Source organism: Ambystoma mexicanum, chromosome 8, assembly GCF_040938575.1.
Source record: "Ambystoma mexicanum isolate Mex_15411 chromosome 8, UKY_AmexF1_1, whole genome shotgun sequence".
Classification (NCBI taxonomy): Eukaryota; Metazoa; Chordata; class Amphibia; order Caudata; family Ambystomatidae; genus Ambystoma; species Ambystoma mexicanum.
In genome coordinates, this window is record NC_090929.1 from 203,885,159 (window position 1) to 203,905,427 (window position 20,269).

Genomic DNA, 20,269 nt, shown 5'->3' on the forward strand with positions numbered 1-20,269 from the left:
ATATATATATATATATATATATATATATATATATATATATATATGCACCACCAAGATAGTTATTGGGGGGTTTAAAAAGGTTTGGAAAAAACCTTTCACCTGAAAATGGGAAAAGTAGGAAAACCCATATGATCCGAGTCACACTTCACAGTGCCCCTAGTACCCATCGCTGGAAGTTCACCTCAAGTTCTGAGCCGCAACACCAAGGCATTGTGGGTATGTAAATTAGCCCAATTGCAAACCTTTTTTGTCTTGGGTTGATTAAGCTATGTATAAAATAGCACTGCCCTCTTAGATAAAGACAATTTCCTGGAGAAAATGTTTGCATTTGGGCTCATTTGCATACCCACAATGCATTACTTTTAAGGCACAGAACTGGAGGTGAACTTCCAGCGACGGCTACTAAGGGTTGCTGTGGAGTGTGTGACTCCAATCAAATATATTTTCATATATATATATATATATATATATATATATATATATATATATATATATATATCCAATATCAATGTGAAGTGAGTGCAAGGGGCCAACCTCTATGTGGTACCACAGAGAACTACATATATATATATATACACACACACACACACACATGATGTAAATAAATATATATAGTAAAACAATGTGTACTTCAGCAACCCACCAGCATGGAACCCATCTGTAAATGAAGAAGAACATCAAACATAATGCCTATTGGGACAAATTAATGAGTACAATGATATCATGGTCACAGAACATCACGGGTGATACACTCAATTATCATAAATATGATTACCAAATGATTTCTAATATACGCCAATATCCGTGGAATCAAAAACTAGGTAGTGTCACCACTTCTGAGCATGTGCAATACACCTGTCTAGCCATTTTAGCACAAATAGTCAAACTATTTTTGGAAGCGCTACATCTTTATGCAGTCTACAAACCATCCTTGGAGTCAACATTACTGTGCGCCTGATGGAGGACCTGATCCTGTAACGGTCATAAACTTGTGTCTCTCAGTTGGAGAATATGCCCCCCTGAACCTCATGCTTCCTCCCTCCCCTCACACTCCTCCCCACATGCATCTCACACTGTGGGTGCAGTCAGTTCAGATATGAAATGTTCTTCTTGAGTGGGGTATGATTGAGCTCTTAACAACTGTGTTGCACTAGTGTATGCCAGGGGACACACTGGTTTAATGGCAAATAAATGCAATTCTCTCTGAAAAGACAAACTATTCACTAAATCAAGGGATGGTGCAACATCAATTACCCCACAGAACCTTCTTCTCAAGTAGAAGTTGAGTGCTCCTACAAAAGCAGATACTGGCATGTGTCACAGTATTGGTGCACTCATTACAGCAGATGTCACCAAGAAATGATGAGCAGCACTCTTATTTCAGAATATGCTCCCATGACCTCAGTTTTCTATAAGCACAAGCAGGCTCATTACAACAGCTGCCCTCAAGGGATGAGACCTGATATTCACTTCAGGGGATGACCACTAGGCCACCCATCTATTGGTGAGATCTCCAGAGCTATTTCCAGAAATAAATTCCTCATACATTCATTTCAAAACAAACTACCATGAGATGGGATCTAATTCACTCCTTTCAGGATGGGCACCCATGAGCTATGTGTTAGTAGCAAGAGTCCCTACAAGGTGAACACTAGCACAATCGTTACACCGGGTTCCCCAAGAGATGGGGACATGGCACTGATTTTAGTAGCTCAACTGAGCTCAGTCGAAGCAGACTCACTAGCGGAGCTTCCCTAACAGATAAGACATGACATTCTGACTTCCGAGAAAGGTGAATAGAACAGAGTCAGAGCACACTCACTATCAGAGGTCCTCTAAGAGCTGAGCCATGACACTCATTTCAGAAGGAGTTTCTATGAGCAGGGCACTAGCACACTCGGACAGCAGGAACCTTGTGAGGTCATGAATCTCAGGCACACATGAATATGATATGGCACTACCGTCATCTGCCAAGGCGTACCCCTAAGCTGAGCCTCAGCTCAGTTATCACTTCATCCACCCTCAAGGTCTGAGTCTGCATACTTTCATTACAGAAGACGCCCCCATGAGCAGTGCCTTAGCACACTCATTCAAAGAGCTGATTTTGGTGACCTGGGCATTGCTGGACAGCAGATCCAACTCCTACGATCAATGCCCTAATGATGTCTGTGTAGCAAAGCTCGGAGAGACAAACGCTCGACTTGGGCCACTTTCCTGAATTATCTTTGTTCAGCCACTGTCTGTAGCTTTTATCAAATTCAGCTGAATGCTATTAAATTGGCTACAGTTCAACTTGGATAATTACAGAAACGACAAATGAGAATTTGGGCGACAGGCCACCGAGCAGCTGGGCAGGAAACACAGCAGCTGGACCGGAAACACCGCCAGCCAAAGGCCTCTTGAGGTCGCAGGATTCCCTCACATCTCCCTGGATACGGTTGTCTCTCAGTAAAAGGAGGACAAACCAAGAGAATATTGTTGGCTGAATTTACACAAAGCAAAGCGCTGCTGTAAATTGGGGTACAACAAAATGCACATTATCAAGGCCCTTTGTTAGCAGCTATAGTCTTCATTGTAAATGCATGCTTGACATAACACTACTCTGCAGAAGGTGTTACAATGGATTTCTATTTTCTTCTTTAACACTAAGGGTCACTATTGCAGTCTTTAACACTAAGGGCCCAATTCATGGAATTTTTTGCACGGTTCAAAAGTGACTTTGCACTGCTGAAAAGTGACTTTGCACGGCTGAAACAAGCCCGGATTCATGGAACTGTGCAACGTGTATTTTTGCTGTGCAACTTCAGTGCAAAGTCACTTTGAACCGTTCAAAAAATTCCATGAATCGGGCCCTAATGGTCAGATTCTCAAAAATGAGCGCAAAAAAAGCGTAGTCAAGTCGCTTTTTTTTCATTTACGATCATTGGCAAAATGCGGGGGTTACCCTTAAGTCGCAAAGGTGGCCTGCACATTTCTGGTGATGCTGAACAGTGGCGCAAAGATGTGCTGTCTAGCCCCTTTGCATACGTAAGTCTCGGGAGCACGTCCGGACACTAATGTATGACAGGCTTCCAGCAATCACGTAGTTACTGGGAACGCATTTCACAGAGACATACTCTTGAAGGACTCATCTTGTTGAAATGACCAGAAAAAAGTATGGGGGATGGAAATGCAAGTGTGACAAACGAGGTAACCCCGTCATGATTTGCACATCTCCATGTGCGTGTTCCCACCCCTCATTTCTGCGCATTTAAAAGCACATACCATCTATGAATTCTGGATGCACTTTTAAATGTGCAGCAATGCCCTCTTATTTGTGCAAAACTGCAAAGGAGGGGAAAAGGGCATCTGAACGAGCGCATCTAAGAAGCTCTTATTCAGATGCCCTTTAAGAATTAAACTGCTCCATTTTTGGGTGCAAATGAGGAAATGTGCTAGAAGCTCTCGTCAATTGCGCCAAAAAAAGCTTTCAGCATCTGGCCCTAAGTGTCCATTTAGCCATTGTTAAAACACACTCAAGGAGGTCAGTCTCACCCATGCACTCTCCACAATGGAAATGTGTTGCCAATGCATTTATCCTCATACAGATTCGGGCTGTGCATAATCCTGACCTACCACTGCCCCACTATTAACACCGGAATAAAGCAAGGACAGCTGCGACCTATGTCCTGATAAACATCCTCGGTCCAGAATCCTTGTGGTCACATTCACTAGCAACCTGCTCACCATTTCCTCCGCCCTCCTTACACCAGGTACATCTCTCAACACACTGCAGGTGAATACACCCTTCAGCAGCTAACACTAACTAACTCCAGGAGAGCTGTGCAGAGCTTATGCTGCATAACTCTGCACCACTTATATCATGCCACCGCATGTACGTCCACCACATCTTCTCCATTTTTGGCAGACCTCGCAAGTTTCGAGTCAAGCAGGATGTTAAGATGTGATGCTCCACTTTTCATAAACACACCCCAAGTGTCCTCACAAGGACCACTTAGAAACATACCAAAACAAAGAAAATGGGTTCTTACAATCTGCACTTTTCATAATTTGCACCTATATTTCCCTTTCCTGCAACTAACCTCGCCCCTCTTCTTCTAGGACCATGTACCAAGTGGTCACCAAAATGGCAGATGTTGCACTATGTTTGAGCGCTTTACATATCACACAAGGAGTGATGTTCAGTCAATCAATGATCTGGGTTATGCATTAAAAATGGAAGGCTTATATACCATGTACCTCAAGCACTAAGTAAGACATTAAACTATATAATTTGTAAATATATACTCAAATGTACAAAGCATGTAAATGTCCTCACACACTCAGCATAGCACTAATTTTAAATAATTCTTGAGTGGGCAATTGATACTGAAAACCCTGCAAGCTAATTTATAAAGCAGTTGCCATTGTGAGACGTGTTGATTGCTGCCTCACAGTATCTGCGAATGCAGCCGAAAAAACACTACAGGCCATCACTACATGTGCCTGTAGAATCAGGTGTAAGCACTGGAATCAGCAGGGTGCAGCACCACAGGCGGTTAAAGGATGTCTCTGCAGGGTCTTTCGCAAGCTCTTAATACATCAGCATGCAATACCGCAGGCCACAACTAGATGTTATGCAAAGTCCGGCTCCAGCACAAGATGAAGGTGAGGTTCTGCCGGTTGCTGCTGTTTTTTTGCAGTTGAATCATGATGCAGCACCACTACCGATACCAGATGTTCCCATGGAGTCTGCTGCCAGCACTAGAGATTTCAGGTAAGCAAGTTGCTGGTAGATTGCAGTACCACAGGCTGTTTGTTACTAGATCGCCTCTCATTATATTGCATTGGGTATACCAAGATGCAGTTCTACAAGCTGTTACCAGATTTCACTATGGCATCAAGCAGAAGTGCTGCAAAGGCTCGGACAGGCCTATAGGGCAATGGCACAATGCTGGAAGTGCCAGCCCATGATTCTAGGACAGGCCAGGTTTTTTGACAACATGGACCACTTTTCTGACAAGAGTGGGTAAGTTATTTCACTAGTTTTAACAAAGGTTACTAAGAAAATATGTTTTCAAATGCAATATTTGCAACATATTGTACCAAAAACACTCCTTTGTCTAGTACTCAATCGGTTTTATATAGTAATACATTGGAATGCTTTTCGCCCACTTTTTCAATAGTGCCTGGTCGGATTTAAGCCCCAGCCCAACCCTGATGCATTTACCAGGGTCATTGACTTTATTGTTGACACAGAGCTGTCAGGCACCAGCAGATGAGTTGAGCTCTGCTTAAAATGCTATCGACAAGCAGGAAACCAAAGAAAAGTGTCCCTGCCCCCTTCACATTTCAGCCCGTTTAACATATTTTCAAACCCTCCTTCTATTGTACGTGGGATAAAGAACCCCCAACTGTATGTTATGATAATTCTGCAGGTCCCTGAGGATTTTTATGACCATGCAGAGGTATGAGTCTAAAGCCTGTGTGGCTTAATAAAGGTTTAGGCATCATTGTGGGTATGTTATTCCTTCTATTCCAAAAAAGGTAGCAGGCGCCCCTCTCCAGAAAGAACATGGAATGATAACCTGTTCTGTGTTTTTTTCCCCACTTTGAGAGTTTGCAGCCATCGCTTTTTGCTCACTGTACCTTTCAAAGATGGGAAATATCCATTTGCATATCAGTCTTTGTCCCGCCCAGGTAACTCAGGGTGGCCAATTGATATTTATATTGATTTTTTATTTCTATCGCGCTCGTACACAAGTGTTTCAGAGAGCGCCAAGGCAAGGGAGAGGGACAGGGGAGAACAAAAAAGCAATCTGACTAGGCCCACTGACATTGAGAACGCGCAAGTGCATGGGAGAGGGGGAGGGGAAACGTGCATGGAAGGCGGGAGAAGTGGAAAGTGCGGAGCAAAGGAAAAACCGATAAATAATAATAAATAAATAATATGGGCAACAAACCGTGGTAGTGCAGCCAGCAATTGGCAAGTGCTGGGTTTAAGGAAGCAGACAGGTTAGGTCTGATAAGTGCAGGAAGAAAAAGGGTGGGGGGACTGTATGGGTACAGGTACAGACCCCAGTGCAAGGGGTGGCCCGGAGGCAATGCGGGAGGGTGGCAGGGTGAGCAGGTACCTGGGCCCGGAGGACAGAGGGTGGCCAGGTGCATGGTGCCAAGAGAGAACAGATCGGCAGGGGAGAGGGGGAGAGAAGGCAGAAGAAAAGAGGAAGGTCTTGAGGTGCTTCCGGAATCAGAGATGGTTCTCCTCAAGTTTTAGAGTGGCAGGGAGGCTGTTCCAAAGGGAGGCCCCAGCCAAAGACAGAGATCTAACCCCAGCTCGTTTCTTTGAAAAACGACTGACCCTGAGGGAGTTAGAGGTAGAGGAGCGAAGAGCTTGAGAGGGGAGGAATTTGTGGAGGGATAGCTGAAGGTATTTTGGTCCCAGGCCCCAGAAAGCCTTGTGGACAATGCAGAGGGTTTTGAATGTAATCCTTGCATCTACTGGGAGCCAATGGAGGGATTTCAGAACTGGAGAGATACGATCCGAGGGCTTGAGGCCAAGGACAAGTCTCGCAGTCCTGTTCTGTATTAGTTGCAGAGGGCGGAGAGTAGAGGCAGGTAGATTTAGAAAGAGGCTGCTACAATAGTCCAACCTAGAGAGAACCAGAGCTTGGGAAACCATGAGCTTCTGGGGGAAGGAGAGGAAAGGCAGAGTACCTCTGAGGAGGTGCAATAGGAAGTTTGATTTTTAGAGACATCAGACCAACCCCAAGTTCCTTGCTAATGCTAGATTTACCTAACATGACTTTGAAAAATCACTGCTTTTCTCATTTTTAGTGAAGTTAGGCCTGCTGCACAGGGATCAGTACTTGACATGGTTAATATGGCCAGTTATAATGACAATGTTGATGTCCTTATTTTTTTAGAAAAAGCAATAATGTACTTTTGAGGTTTTACCAGTGAACATTTAAATGTAGTGAGAAATATTGGCTTTGTGTTAATTCTTTCCCGCCAATGGTTTCACTTTGTTTGTTTTTAGCCCCTTTTTATGGAGTTGCTAGAATGTTGCTTGACATATTTGGAACACAATAACAATGATGTATTGTATCCGTTGATGCAACAAACAAACAACAGGTGAGAATTAAACACAGTGGGGCATTAGGAAATAAACAGTGAAAAGAGGTTGGGACAGTTCCGAATAAAGTAATACTCCAGATAGTCACCTGACTTTTTTGCGAAACTGTTCTGAGGTTGCCTACATGCCGGTTCTTCACCATTACTACAGTAAAAACAAATTCTAATAGTCGGAATGTACACTTAATTTACCTAATAGCTTTATTTTAAAAAGGTGGTACACCCATTACAACTACGTCTAAAACCCTGTCCAACATTATACAATAAGAGAGATGTATAAAATGTCATATTTGTTTGGAGTGTGTGAGGTATCTGTTGATGGGATATTGTGGATTTTGCTCCCTCCCAATTTCTCAACCTTGCCAAAACTGGTCTAAAATATTGTTTTTTGTACCCCTCTACACCTCTTTCCAGACATTTTGTAAAATCTTTGTACTTGTGTGTGGTACCGAGTTGCTGAGGTGGGATTTCCAGGTTTGGCGATTCAAACGCATCATAATGGATTATTAACCTGGCTGTCGCTTGTCTTTTGCCAAAGGTCCAGGCAGCTTTTAAAATATTTAAATCTTCATGCAGAAAGTCCTACCTCAGCAAAGGAAAGTTCCACCTGGGTACGATGGTTGCATCCACAGACAAGGGTGCAGCTTTTTGTACTTATCACCTTCTCTACAATAAAGGGGCTGAATGTAGACAATTTCTAGTGTTAAGCTTTAAGCAGCTGGAGTGCAAGAAGCCACGAGTTCATTTCACTTGCAAAGTAGACGATGTACGGAGTAGCCATTAAAAGGGGTTCTGGTCGATTTCAAGTCCAGAAAAAGGCTAACAGTTTCATAATTGAGCGCCAGGCGGTCAAACAATTACATGGAGTGAAGTGTGTTTAAAATGTGACTTACAGCTGTGGAGCCCCAGAAGTGTTCTTAAACATGCTCAGGGTATTTTCAATTTTCCTTCAACCTCTCCCAGAGTCCCTCTTTCTTCACACTGTGCCCACATTGGGACTTTTGCGAAGCTAATTGCTATTTTGTTGTGTTTTTCTTCTACTTTAAATACAGATGGTAAGGGATTCTACCTGCCTTCTTTTGGTTCATGGCAATCATTTACTCCCAAGATCGTAAGCATGGAATTAAAAACTATTAAGCATGACTTCCTCTCCTACAACAGATAAATGAAGCTCGGACTGTGGTGCCCCCCCACCCCTTGTTACACTGGCTTCACCATGCCTGCTGCCTTCTGATTGCCCGTGCAGCACTCCGTCCAAGCAACCAATTTCCTGTCCAGCAGCCGGCATATCAGCATTTCCTCCAACTTCAAAAGCCAAGAATGCAAATTAAACTTAAATAATTATTAAAGTAATCAAGTGACTGAAGTTAAGCTGCAAGACACAGGGCTGTTGTTCTGTTCCACATCCCCAAAAGACTCATATTTACACATATAAGAGGGGTTCCTTTGTTGGGACACTGCCTGGGTGTTCTTTCCATTTATTTTCCTTTAATTAAGATTTTTATGATAACAGTGTTAAATATGCAGTCAGTCGGAAAAACATAAACACTGGCCAACCCTCAATATGAAATTATCTCAACCAGAGCACTATCTCATTGCAATTGCTTGATGGCTGTTGGCCTTTCGTATGCCAGATGTGATAGATGCCCATGCTTCACCAGAGGTCAGACTTGTATAGTGTGCAGTCCTGTGTTACACCCTGCGTAATTGCATGCAGTCACTCTGATTGGCTGGATTGCAAGCCTTACATGATGATAAGACTTGGAAGTTCTCTGTATTCCCCTATTGTCGCTGGTCAGCTCCCTGCTCCTTCCAACACCTACCACACCTCTTCTGGCTGGCTAATTCCTGGAAACATGTAGTAATGCCCCACCTACATGCACCGTCAGTCACCAACCTGCACCACAGGCTGCCACCACATGCTTCTAAACATCCTGCTCCAGTATGAAGGTAGACCTCACTTTGTTTTGTGTTTTACTCCTTCACATATTCAGCTCTCCTTCATCATGCTTCTCCCAATTAGTAACCAGGGATCCCTTGTTCAACACCATTATCCAGAGGCACTTACAACCACAACCCCCAAGACGTGGTCTTTGTTATGCGCTAATGCACCAGGGCCCACGCAATGTGCACTTGCCTCTACTCTGACCCAGCCTGTAACCACCTGTCAAATGCCCTGTCTCAAGCGTTATTACTTAAGCAAACAGACAGCAGCACCAGGTATGGAAGTAGTTCCCCTAAATGCTGTATGCAAATGCCTTGACCATGTCAATGTACAAAGTCTAACAGACCATCAAGCAAATATGATTTAGCAAATTTAGCATTTCCTCCACCACGCAGCGTGGTAGTGGGTTTCGTACAGGTTGACTCAGAGGGGAAATGGGTTGACTCTAAGAAAAAGATGTTGAAAATAAGTGACACATTGTCTGGAATGATAGATTTTCTAACCTGTTGTAATGTAATTGTAATGGGTTATTTATAACGTGCTTAATACCCAGAGGTTTCTAAGCACAGACCTGGGGATTGAACCTTTGTTGCTCTGCGTCATCTTGCTTCCAAGACGAGCGTGTTGCCCTTGAGCTATCCTCCCGTAGACAATCCCGTTGCAATTGTAAGATGTAGGCAACCACGAGGATCATCCCAACTTGCACATTTCCGGGTGGAGTGGCACAACGGTTCAGTGGAAGACTTTGGAGTCTGGAGATAAGGATTCTAATACTATCCTTCTGCTTAAAAATAATTGTGGTATCCTGTTCAAATGAATGAATCACCCTGGGTCTTAGGTCTCCTGCTGGTAAAAACTGGTCAAAACGGAGCTAGCATCACAGTTAATAAGTATACAAATTGGAGGACTGTTTCCTCCAGGCTGAGCTAGGCCTGGATGTGAGTTTGCTAGCCAACTGTGCACATTACTAATTCATCCATTCATGTATTTTCCCAACCTCTATTTTCACTTTCTTTGTATTTGTTTAAAGCACTCCATTCTCTTGGCCTGCTGTCCTGTCTTTTTTTTATTGAACTTGTGTTCTTTGCTTATCTTCTCAGGTTCTTCTTCACCTCCATCTTGCACCCCTTTGCAACTTAGCACTTAGCACTTTCATAGCAACTTAGCACCAGCTTTTAGAACTGGAATACTCTTCTGACTCACATTCCGACTGTCTCTCCCTCTCATTATCTTTAAAAAACCGGTTTAAATGTTACTTTCTATCTTTAGCCTTTATATCAACAGAAGCAAACGTAATCTACTTAAGCAATAGAACCCGAGCGTCGGGGGCATTACCGTCTCAGGTAATGCCCCGGGGCCCATAGGTAAGGACCCGAGCGAAGCGAGGGCCTTACCGAAGGCCCCGGGGCATTACCTGAGACGGTAATGCCCCCGACGCGAGGGTTCTATTGCTATTAGTACCCCGGCCCGCAAAAATTGCGTGACCGGGGCACTAAAAGCTATTTTTTTTGTCCTGAAACGCTGCGCCGTTTCGGCGCTGCGCCGTTTCAGGAGAAAAAAAAACGACCAAGAAAATGGCCGCCGCCATGGAAAGGGAAAACGGAGTCCGTTTTCCCTTTCCATGGCGGGCATCGGGAGCGGACGCGCTGGGATCACAAGTGTTCCCAGCGCACCGGCTCCCGGAAAAAGGATCAAAAATAAGGTAAGTGGGGTTTGGAGGAGAAAAAAAAAAAAAAAAACGTACCTGCGTCCCCGGCGGATGGCCCCGCTCCGAGTCTCCACACGGCTGTAGGCTTCCCTCGTCCCCCACCGGGGACGCAGGAACAAGAAGGTAAGTGGGGGGGGGAGGTAGAGGGAGGGGATTTAGAAAAAAAAGAAATTCCTTACCCGAGTCCCCTGCGGGAGGCGAAGGCAGCCTCTCAGCCGCGGGGAGGCTCGGAGCAGGGATGGCCCCGCTTCGAGCCTCCTCATTGGCTGAGGGGCTGCCACGCCCCCCGCCGGGAACAAAGGCCGTGGAATCCCGATGAAGGGATTCCCGGCCGGGTAGGGACCTGGCGAGAGCCAATCAGAATGGCTCTTGCCTTCTGATTGTCTCTCGCCGGGTTACTAATAGAGAACAGTATGATGCCCTAACATAAATCTACCACTTTCGCCTTCCAATAGTTATGACGTTATCTAGGTCTGGCAAACGTTTTCCATCAAGATTCTAAATATACAGCACGAATCATGTCTGACTTCATGCATCTTCTAAAACGAGGGAATGGGTAACCCCACTCAATGTCCCTCATTCCGGAAATCCTGTATCTATTCCGCACTTATGTTCACACACAAAACATTAAAGCAAATTGGTATATTACAAACAGACCTAAACGGCTGTAATCTTATCCTAATGAACAATACAACACGTCATTAAAAACAACATTTATTTGCAAATATTATATCTGTGAGTTGGATACCCAAGCACCCAAGCACCTTCTTGGGGAGCTACAGAGAAAGGTTAGAGAAGAAGGTGAATCCCCTTAATATGGGTCCTACCTTTGGCCAATGTGACTGAAAGCTTATTCTACAAATTGGGGAATACTAGCTGCTGTGTTGCAGTGTATTAATAACATGTAAAGCCCCCACCTGTGCCTGACATATCAATCCTAAATGGAGTCCTTATAAAACTGGATTTACAAAGTCACATGCAACTACCGTCATCAGGATAATTCACCAAAGTGAAGAGGAAGCACCGTTATCAATGGGTTGATGTATAATGTCCAGAGGTCAGAGCCCGACATTGGCAGGCACACGCACCATTATAAACGTAAACAGTGGCAAGTCATTGAGTTTCATCATTTAAAAAATCATGAAACTGATCTCAAATGGGGAAGCAAATTCACATTATTTTATTCAGTGCGTGAGCGCTGTCCGAATAAGACAGACAGATTCAAAAAACGTTATAGTGGAATATGGCTGCCAGCAAAATCAACCTGCAGCAGCTGTAGACTCAAGTGCCTTAGAAATTGTAAATGATGACTAATCGCACGTTGGTAAGTTTAAATTTTGTCTCCCGGGGACTGAGACAGAAGACACGAAGTTGAGAAGCAAGAACAAACCTGTTAAGCAACGTGGGGGGTGAAGCGAGGAAGATATGGGATAAAACAGCAGGACTGTGGGATCTGGGATGCAGGAAAAGGATACGGTGGGAGGAGTGGAGTGGCTATCAAACATCAGGAAACCTGACAATACCAGGGTTTGGTCTCCAGAAGCCAAGGAACATGACTGGCTAGCTGGCACTTAATGTTCAACTGCAGATGCTAGCAGTGTTATTACTAACCAACTCAAAGTCACACCTTTTTACAACCTCTCAGTTATGGCATTCTAAATATTATTTATTGGATATTTGGGGATAATGTGTCTAATTAGGACCGCTCTCTTGGCTTACGGAACACTAACCTTCTCAAATACCTTTTTAAATACCTTTTTAATACCTCTTTAAATAGAGAAGCGACCCATTGTAGAACTTACAATAAATACAGAAAATAGAAAGGAAAGATAAATAGGTCCACAGAGTCTGTTTTATATTACTAGGAAATCTATTTTGACAGCAAAAGTGCACCTCTTCTAGTGACCACTTCAGTGATCGACCAAGAACAGAAATAACATACGGGTGCCCATTTCTCTTTCTAGATACGCTCCATCTTTCAGTTTTTGCTTGTGAGAAGCAGGCTCAGAGTGACCCATGCAGCTCAGTCGCAGAATGCAGATTACCCCTGTGGAGCCATTACATGCAACTATCCAAATGGACACAAGGTGCTCCTGTTATAGAAGGTGTGTGTCATACCCTATTGGCATGTAAAGGTTGCTCAGGCCAGCAACTCCTACAAGACTGCCAACTCCCAACGCCAGTGAGGTAAGTTCAATTGCCCAAGACGGAGGCAACAAGACTCCCTCTATCGATCCACAGAGCTCACTCCTAGCTAGAGGCTTTACAATATGTCTTTTTCCCCTGCCAAGTGTAGCTTTGAGGACTTATTTTTAACATTCAATAGGAGTGTAATTGAGGCTTAGAACACTGATGCGCAGAAAGAGAAAGAAAGAGAGAGAAAGAGAGAGAGAAAGAGAGAGAGAGAAAGAGGGAGAGAGAGAGAGAGAGAGAGAGAGAGAGAGAGAGAGAGATGCTGTTGCTTGGGGTACATTTTGTATGGAGAGGAAGTTCTGATGGTGCAATGTGTACCTTCAAGCCGTGATAAGCACCCCATGAACGCACTGCAGCAAAACAAATGTTTACAATCGGAAAGGAAACGAGTGCTACTTCAGAGTATTAATATTGATGTGTTCACTGTCACGTTAGGGATGCGCAGGCGTTATAACGAATTCAAGCTGTCTTGCCGTACATACAGTGCTTCTCATTAGCCTGTTGTGATAATGAACCGACACTTAAACTGTCTACCACTATAGATGCTGCATTACCCAGAGCTTCCAAAGTTGAAACAAAAAAGAAAAAACGTACATACACGATCATTTCAAACTAATGTTAATGTACTTAAGCTTCATGGATTTTCCCCAAAAAGTTTCAAATCTGTAGCCAACAGTGGTTGATTTAAAAGCAACATTCCAACCTGCCCCTTTGTCAATAGGAGAGTGTAAGAGTGCAAGCAAAAATATGGACAAAATATTCATCACCCATATAAAAATCGCTTCATTTACAACGCATTTTTCAAAGGGACTGCGCCACTGTAAAAGCCTTTTGTAAGTCAAGACGAATAACAATGGAGGTGTAAATGCAAAGACAGTGCATTTTAACATTTGAAGTGCTATTTTATGTTTTTTTAGACTGTAACAGAATGACTTTATTCTGTTTGCATACCTACATTGGAGAGATGTGTGTTGGGAGTGAGTAGAGCAGAAAGTACTACATAAGTGTAAATGTGGCAAAAAAGGAAACAAAAAATGAGGCGCAAAATAAATTACTGTGGGCAAGCGCGGAAGTGAGAAAGAAATGGGAATTATGAAAAGCATCAGCATCAACGTGTTTTTCAGTGGATAACTTTGCACAGAACCATCGGGGTCACCTTCATTTGTTTATAGTTTTATAGCCGCTTTTAACTTTGCTGGCTGGGACCAATGTTTAATATCATAAACATAGTCGTACACTTCATAGCAATCATCGCGTTGTTGACTTAAAACTCAAAGCTGGATAATGGTTCCCCACGCGAAACGAGGCGAGTTAACTGCTCTGCTAGTGGTAGTGATTTGCATAAGAGTCCACAAAGTGTTAAACCACGAGATCGCGTAGTTCCTAAACTGGAGCAGTGGCTACATAGGCTGGCTGATTCCAGGCATGATTGGAAGGGGGTGCCGCCAGCAGGCTCTTCCCAAGCCTATTTTTCAGGACTCAAATGACGGGTGCAGGCAACACTCTCACTGAATGGATACAGTGACTGGATTCCCACGCTGGGAGAGCCCCCTCATCTGTCTGCATTCCAATTAATGGGAAGTGGGTTTGTGAGCTCAGCAAATTGAATACACCCCGTGTAAATCCCTATTGGTAAAGACAAAAGCTACGTTTGCAAGGCAGTGCTGCTTTCTTTAAGATTTGTTTGGACATTGAGCATGTGCCAGCGTTCACTGTTTAAACCCTGCAGACTGTGTTTGCTTATTTAATCAAGGATATACCACTTCTGGACCATCCTGACACTAAGCCATCAATGAAAATCTGATTGAGGCACAGAGTGCTTCATTATCCAAAGGGCAGTTTGTGTTTACATGGACTCTCAAATGGGTGCTGAAGGTAAACATGTGACAAAAAGGCCATCTTACAGAGAAGTAGATCTAAAGAAACAGAGCAGAAACAGGTTTAACCAAACATTGAAGCAATTAATATACTCCAACACTGAAATTGCAGATCTAATCCAATATTGCAGTTACAATTCTAATCCAACAATGCTCTTACAGATTTAGCCCAACAATTCAGTAACAGGTCCAACCAAACACTGTTATAAACTCCAACTTGCAATAACGAATCTAAAAATCTGCCTAACACAACACTCTAGCAAAACATTTAGCAGAGCATAGCAGTAACGGATAGAACCCAATCTTGCACTAGCAGATATTATCCAACATGTCTGATGTAAGCAAACATTGCAGCAATAGATCTCACCCTACGCTGTTCTAAATTTAAAATTGCAACAACGGATGTAATCCAGCCTTGCAGCAATTTATCTGATCATAGTAATATATAAACCTGATCAGTTCAGTAACATACGCCAATATTCCCGTAACAAATAAAGCCAATACTACAACAATATATTTATTGCAACGTTGCAGTAAAATATCTTACTTAGCATAACAATAATACAATTTTCTCAACATTGCAGTAACAGATCAACCACGACACGGCAGTAACATATTTAGCCCAACATTGCAGTAAGATATTTAACCACTAATTGCAGTAATGCATCTAAGGCAATATTGTGATAAACCCAACATGGCAACAATGTAGCCAACCCATCTTTGTTGGACTGTGCTAAGCCAACATTACAGCAGCAGGTTTAGCCTATAATCACAGTAAGGAATATAAAGTAATGTTGCAGTAACTTATGTAAAGCAAAATTTCAGTAACAAATCTAACACAAAACTGCAGTAAAGGATTGAACCCATTGTTCCTCTAAACTCTGCATGGCAATAGCGATCTAACCCGACTTTGCAGTAACAGATTTAGCCCGACACAACTGTGATGCATATAACCCAACATCTGCATTAACTAATATACCCCAATATTGTAATAACAGATATACCCTGAAGAGTGTAATACAAGGTCTAACCCATCATTTCAGTAAAAGATACAGTCAAACATGACAGCAACAGATCAAACCCTCACTTTGCACGAACAGATTTAGACCAATATTGAAACAAGGGAAGTAAGCAAACATTGCAGTAACAGATTTCAACCAACACTGAATAGGTCCAAACCAAAATGACAGTATTGGATCTCAATCAATATCAAAGTATTATAGTTAACCCAACATTGAACATATCAGCAATCATTGTTTGGCAATTCTCTGCTGCTTCTTGGAGAACTAATAATCAAACTTTCTTTGAAAATGAGTTCCAGGTTAGGCTAGACAGCCATATCCTGCCATTCTTCTGGTCCTTCTCTGGCATCAAGGCCTCCAACCTTACCTTTTTATAATAACAGGCTTGGTTTGGCTAAACACGCTGAACATTACAAGACTCCCCAGACAACGTGATCCAACGTGAATTATGAAAAGGTTGTTCAATAATAAACAGATGCCAATCTTTCAATCAAGAATGATGTTTGATGCCAGACAATGCTTAATATAATAGGTAACACTGAAGATGCTGTATGGAAGATTTTCAATCAACCATAGCTATAATTTTTCCAGCCTGATGTACTGTGACAGTAGGTGAAAGAACATGTACAAATCAGCCTTGGTCTCAACTCAAAAGGAGTAGTCCAGCCCTAAAGTATAGATCACCTTCTTTCTGCAAAATACAATAAGCAAACCCAGACATGTTTCAGACTCTTTGGACATCATAATTGAGTTGTAGCCTGGGATTCTAAATACAGCAAGCTCTGAATTCACATATTGGCATACTTGTCCAACATATGGTGAACCATGCAACAATGAAACGTAATGGATGTAGAATTTTGAATCAAAACCACTGCTATTGGCCTGGGTAACCCTCCAAAACATTGATAGTATGATTTAAACAGGGCTCCAAAATCATGCAATGTCTGTAGCTACAGAGACCTATATTGTGGAATTATCTAGTGCATTGCACACTAGGTATGCCAGATATATTCTCCTGTCATTGGGGACAGCACACATTTAACCCATAGGAACAGGGGAAAGGCAGTAGCTACTCCCCAAAATTTCGAGTATAACGATGATTAACTGTTTTGTCACATTGCCCCAACCCCTGCACTTCCAATGTAGACTTAGAAGCAAAAAATATGCCTCTTCCAATAAAATGCACGCTACCATAATGCATAATCAAAGTAAAGAATAAGAACAGAAAATGCCACTGCCCTTGCCAACCATCCTGGCAGCCCTTAACTATTCGCTCAGGGCATAAAGTGACCTTTGTCTGCCCATGAAACACAGCTTGTCCTAAGAACGCTTGGAGCAGATCAGTACAGAGCATTAAAAGTTCGAAATTAGGTCAAATCGTAAATGCTGTAATAATCTGAGATTTTGTCAGGTTTCCCCTAGTTCTGTGAAGTTCAGGACTAGTAACAGGAGTTCAAAGAACTGGAGTTTCTGTAGTGATGCTGATGGGTCACATGGATTTCCTGATTGAGGACCAAGTTAACCCTGAAATGTGTACCCTGCCTGTTACGCTATGTCTTGAAACCCAACCCGATGTCATCAAACATAGAGACATTCTGGAATCCTCATTCATGTTTTTAGCTGATGGATGATGCAGGTGTGAGCAAAGAATACTGGGCAGATTTAGTATCATTGGATAGCCGCTTTAAAGCTCTAGCAATGAGGTGGGCCACAGTGTGACCACCTTACAAGCCTACAAGGAAGAGTCAACTCCACCACATTCAAGTTTTTTTAATTTATTTTTTTACATTCCATAATGTTTATTTTCATAGACTCTCTACACTTTATGTCTGAGAGCTGGTCACATCTGGTCACATGCACAATAGATCAAACACTATGTTTCAGCCAGATTTGCACCACATTCAAGTTATCAAAAAGGTTAAGTCAAGTCTATGGTCATGCGACAAGAAAAAGCAATGCGACTTGTCTGCCAAAGAATTATCCAAAAATCAAATAAATACAAACTGGAAGGCTCCAAGAAGGGTTTATGACACGAAAAGCACATAACATATGCCTCAAGAAATGTAGATTCTAGCTCTATAAGTTTGATAAGTCTAGGAAATGTATATAACTCAATTCATATTGAGGCGATATGCTTTGAGGTAGCGGGCTGACCCTGTAGGTAATGGCCCGCTGCCCAAGTTAAGGGCCTGAGTGCAACAAGGGTCCCTTAACGAGGGTGGTTACCTACAGAGCCGGCCCGCTACCGAGGGGCATATCACCATTAGAACCTACGCAGTTTGCTAGACGGGTGCTAATGTTGTTTTTCAAATGGAAAGAATGTTCTCGCCGTGAACGGGACACCTCTTGTCATCCCATTCATGGAGAGAAAATACTATACCAACATGGCAGCCATAGAATAGGAAGGTGGGACTCTTCCATTTCCATGGCGGCCAAACGAAGCAGGGACAAGAGCTGTGGCGGCAGGACCCGCTGCTGCATCTCTCAGGTAAGTGGAATAGGGGAGGGTGAAAAAAAGCAGGGTCGGTGGGGGGAAGATGGCGAGCGTAGGGAACCGGCCTTCAGGCAGTTTGTAATGCGGGCTAACACTTGCAGCAGAGGGTGCTAATGTGAAGAATGAGTTCCCATAAACTGCTCAGGTAGTAAGTGGTAAAGAAACATGGGTCAACTTTTGAAGTGCTTAGAAGACTGGTATCTAAGTAGTGGCAGTAGGCAGTACTGCAATTTTGAATTCCTAATGGGACCATAGGGGATGCTCCTTTTCATTTTGGAGCAATCCAGTTCAGCATTTTATCGTAATCATAATCTGGAATAAATGATGAGCACCCTTCCAATGGATGAAAAGAAATATGGTAGCAGAAGTAGAAATCCAGAGGAAATCTCTGTGAAGACTAAAGTAGAGGAAGTAACATCAGAATGCCTATGTCCTCTGATGATTTCACAAGTGGCGACATCATTTGATCTTTGACCTCCTATTACTTCACAAGACGTGGAATTGCGGTACTCAATCTAGATAAAATCCAACAACATGGCAAAAGCAATTGTGCAAGTGTGTGAAAATACTAAACAACTTCAGAATCCTGCAACGTTTACAGAAGGTTACCCATAGTTAATCATAAATGTAATGTAGTGCAATTTAGTATGCATTTATAATGAGCCAGTAACATCTCAGAAATCAGTTATGGTGCCACCCAGATTCCTGCTCATCAGTTCTTTGCTCGTTTCTAAAGGATTATGGTAAAGAACAGAAGCACCAGCATCTCGTTATTCCTGTGGCCGCAGGAGACTCGTGATTACAACCCCCCACAGCTGATAAAGTACATCCATCGAGGGCTGGTGTTGATGCCAGAGGAACCAATGAATGGGCAGATGTTGGACGCTTGCTTTGATCATGGCAAATCTGTTAGAGGAAGCTGGCTTTGGTGTATGATTGGCCCAAAAGAGATGTCTTCTGGCATGACAAAGCTAGTGTATCCTGCTATGTTATAAAAGAAACATAAAGCTCATATGTGCTTCAGCCTTGTGAAGTGGGAAGTGCTGCAAATCAGCAAGATAGTTGATATTGATATTGATAGTTTATTTGTATCGCGCTCATACACAAGTGTTTGAGAGCGCGACGAGGCAAAGGAGGGGAACAAAGGCGAACAAAAACAACAATCTTACTAGGCCCAGTGACATTGAGAAAGCGCAACTGCAGGGGAGAGGGAGGAGGGAATGCGCAGGGGTAGGGGAGAAATGGAAAGTGCTGAACAAAAGAATAAACAACAAGTTGTAGTGCAGCCAGCAATTGGCAAGTGCTAGGTTTAAGGCTCAGACAGGGGGTGTCTGAGAAGTCCAGAGCAAAAGGAAAAAGGGGGGATTGTAGGGTTACAGATACAGACCCAAATGCAAGGGTAGCCAGGAGGCAGTGCGGGTGCTTGGCAGGGTTGGAAAATACCTGGGCCCGAAATCAGGGGGTAACCAGGTGCACGATGCAGAAGCTGAACAGATCAGCAGGGGAGAGGAGAAGAGAATGCAGTAGCAAAGAGGAAGGTCTTGAGGTGCTTCCGGAACCAGAGCCGTTCTCCTCAAGTTTCAGGGTGAGAGCAAGCTGTTCCAGAGGGAGGCCCCAGCGGAAAAAGAGATCTACCCCCAGCTCGTTTCTTTGAGAAGCGACTGACCCTGAGGGAGTTGGAGGTGGAGGTGCGAAGAGCTCGAGAAGGAAGGTAATTATGGAGGTAGAGTAGAAAGTATTTTTGACCGAGGTCCCAGAAAGCCTTGTGGACAATGCAAAGGGTCTTGAATTTAATCCTTGCAGCCACTGGGAGCCAATGAAGAGATTTCAGAGCTGGAGAGATATGATCGCTGGGCTTGAGGCCAAGGACAAGTCTCACAAGTCCTGTTCTGAATGAGTTGCAGAGGGCGGAGAGTA

At 43.3% G+C, this 20,269-nt stretch overlaps 1 protein-coding gene across 2 annotated transcripts in view; it reads right to left on the reverse strand.

Annotated features, from left to right (window-relative positions):
• The window catches only part of COL5A1 (collagen type V alpha 1 chain), a 635,679-nt gene that overhangs the window by 507,623 nt on the left and 107,787 nt on the right, over nt 1–20,269 (reverse strand). The gene's annotated exons all lie outside the window — the stretch shown is intronic.